Genomic DNA, 3671 nt, shown 5'->3' on the forward strand with positions numbered 1-3671 from the left:
GAAAATGAAATCTCCTCATCCAGCCAGTGAAAGAGTCACAATTCTGGGAGTTATCTTTGGCTCCCCATTTTCTTCTCAACTTTTATTAACATTTATTTTGTATATCCTGCCGATATCTTGCATCATTTTCTTAGTTATCATTTTGGCTTTTGCAGAATACTCAATTTATTAAGTAAAAGTCCTTATTATTAAAAGTACCTCTTAACTTTTATTAAATTTGTTTTACGTATCCTACAGATGTCTTGAATTCAGCCCTTTATGCCTATTGTCATTTACCTATGTCATTTCTTTCCTGAATTACTGAGTACAAGGATTTCCAGTCTATGTATACATCAAGTCAGTGTTTGTGATTCACACATGCTTGGGTATATCTGATGAACTTGTAGGGAGGGCTCCAAAGATCCACTTAGAAAAAGAAAAGTCAATGGAGAAACCTGGAGAGAAGGAAAGTTCAAATTAAGGGAAAGAAGAAATGATGAGCTTGGCCAAGGAAGAAACCAAGGTTTCAAGTTTTTGAAGGAAATGTATTTGTTCAGCAATAGCATGATGTTTCTCACTTATATCTGTGACTTACCATCTCCTATCATTGAAACTTTATATTGTTTTATTTATTTTGTTCTAATTAGTTATACATGATAGTTGAATGCACTTGGACACATCATACATAAGTGGAATATAACTTCTCATTCTTCTGGTTGTACATGATGTAGAATCACATCGGTCAGGCTGGAAATGTGGCACGCGCGGGGTGCTGGGTTCGATCCTTAGCACCACATAAAAATAAAATAAAAATGTTGTTCCACTGAAAACTAAAAAATAAATATTAAAAAATTTCTCTTTCTCTCTCTAAAAGAAAAAGGGCAGAACACCTCGTTTCTTGGGATACCAGCTATGGCCCCTTTCTCCCTCCCAGAAGAAGTCTATGTTACCCCTTAAAAAAAAAATCACATCCGTCATGTAGTCATATATGCACATAGGGTAATAATGTCCAAATCATTCTTCTATCCTTCCTACCCCCAGACTCCTTTCCCTCCCTTCACTCCCTTTTGCTTAATCCTGAGTAACTCTATTCTTCCCTAGCCCCACATCCCCTCCATTGTGAATTAGTATCTGCATATCAGAGAAAACATTTGGCCTTTGTTTTTTTGGGTTTGGCTTATTTCACTTAGCATGATATTCTTCAGCTCCATCCATTTACTGGCAAATGCCATAATTTCATTCTTCTTTAAGGCTAAGTAATATTCCATTGTGTATATACACCACATTTTCTTTACCCATTTATCTGTTGAAGGGCATCTAAGTTGGTTTCATAGTTTAGCTATAGTGAATTGAGCTGCTATAAACATTGATGTGGCTGCATCACTATAGTATGCTGATTTTAAGTTTTTGGATACAAACTGAGGAGTGGGATAGCTGGGTTAAACGGTGGTTCCATTCCAAGTTTTATGAGGAATCTCCATACAGTTTTCCAGAGTTTGCAGTGCCACCAGCAATGTATGAGTATACCTTTTTTTCCTACATCCTCGCCAACATTTATTGTTGCTCATGTTCTTGATAATTGCCATTTTGACAGGAGTGAGATGAAATCTTAGAGTAGTTTTGATATTCATTTTCTAATTGCTAGAGATGTTGAACATTTTTTCATTTATTTAATGACTGATATTTCTTCTTCTGTGAAGTGTCTGTTCAGATCCTTAGCCCATTTATTAATTGGGTTATTTGGTTTTTTGTTTTTTTTTTTTTTTTTGATTGTTTTATAAATCCTGGCGATTAATGCTCTGGCTGAGGTACATGTGGTAAAGATTTTCTCCCATTCTGTAGGCTCTCTCTTCACATTATTGATTGTTTCCTTTGCTGAAAAAAAGCTTTTTAGTTTGACTCATACCATTTATTGATTCTTGATTTACTTCCTGTGCTTTAGGGGTCTTGTTAAGGAAGTCAGATCCTAAACTGACATAGTGAAGATTTGGGCCTACTTTTTCTTCTATTATGTGCATGATCTCTGTTCTAGTGCCTAAGTCTTTGATCCACTTTGAGTTAAGGTGAGAAATAGGAATTTAATTTCATTTGTTGCATATGGATTTCCAACTTTCCTAGCGCCATTTATTGAATAGGCTATTTTTCTCCAGTGAATGTTTTTGGCACTTTTGTCTAGAGACAACCCCACATAACACCTTTTTATTTTAAAGTGACGTTACAAACAACTCTAAATAGAGGTAAAAAAGTAAAATATCCCAAAACTATTTGCCCCCACAAAACAACCATTTCCATGGCTTGGTTAAATGAATTATTTTCAAGTGAAATGCATGATTTTATTTTTATTATATTTAAATTCATAGTTCAGTTCATAAATAAAATGGGCATAAAGTTTCTCTTTTTTTTAATTTTTTTTATAGTTTCATGGAGATTTCATGTATTGTGAAAATTTTCAAGTTATTTTGAGCTTTTCTTTTTTTTATGTTAAAATAGTTTTATTTTGGAGATTTTCATTAGAGATCAATAAAGTTTTTACAACATATATCTAATTTGGTTAAAATTTTTTTTTCCTTTTTTTTTATTGTTGGTTGTTCAAAACATTACATAGTTCTTGATATATCATATTTCACACTTTGATTCAAGTGGGTTATGAACTCCCATTTTTACCCCGTATACAAATTGCAGAATCACATCAGTTACACTTCCATTGATTTATATATTGCCATACTAGTGTCTGTTGTATTCTGCTGCCTTCCCTATCCTTTACTATCCCCCCTCCCCTCCCCTCCCCTCCCCTCCCCTCCCCTCCCCTCTTCTCTCTCTACCCCCTCTACCCCTTTTTTTGACAGAGAGAGAGAGAGAGAGAGAGAGAGAGAGAGAGAGAGAGAGAATGAGATTTTTTTTTTTTAAGTATTTATTTTTTAGTTATCGGTGGACACAACATCTTTGTATGTGGTGCTGAGGCTCGAACTGGGGCCGCACGCATGCCAGGCGAGCGTGCTACCGCTTGAGCCACATCCCCAGCCCCATAAAGTTTCTTTTAGTGTGTCATTTATTTTCAAGTCTTCAAGGAGGACCAAAGATAAACTGGATAATGTGCCAAGTTTTCTAAAACAAAGGCAGTGTTTTATAAATTTTTTTAAAAATCATAAAATAATAAATGTTAAAATAGTGTATAAGTAAATCATCTGTAGTCCAACCCTTCTAATGCTATTGTTTCATTGTATTTTCTTTCAGTAATCTTCCTGTTTTTGTTTCTTAGACAATAGCGTTTTAAATATATGTAATGCTTACGATATCTTTTTTAAAAAAGCTTAACATAGAACTTAATGCAGAAAACATCATAGGAGGGCTGAAGGTGCAGCTCAGTGGTAAAACGCTGGTCTAGCATGTGTCTTGGGTATACACACACACACACACACACACACAACATTAAACATTATAGTATCATGGGTAGGGGATGTCACATCTGGATTCCAATTCCAAATGCACTACTTATGCAATTTGTGGTTCATTTGAACTTCTCTAAGCTTCAGTATTACCATCTGAAAATGATTATGCATGATTTAATATCAAGGTAAGTGACAATGTGTGTGATGGGTTTATCATACTCTCTGAAACACAATAGGTAACAAAATAACATTATTACCAATCATCTTCTTTGCATATGCATTTGCATAATTTTCCTAGTTATC

Source organism: Callospermophilus lateralis, chromosome 7 (assembly GCF_048772815.1).
Source record: "Callospermophilus lateralis isolate mCalLat2 chromosome 7, mCalLat2.hap1, whole genome shotgun sequence".
In the NCBI taxonomy this organism is placed as follows: domain Eukaryota; kingdom Metazoa; phylum Chordata; class Mammalia; order Rodentia; family Sciuridae; genus Callospermophilus; species Callospermophilus lateralis.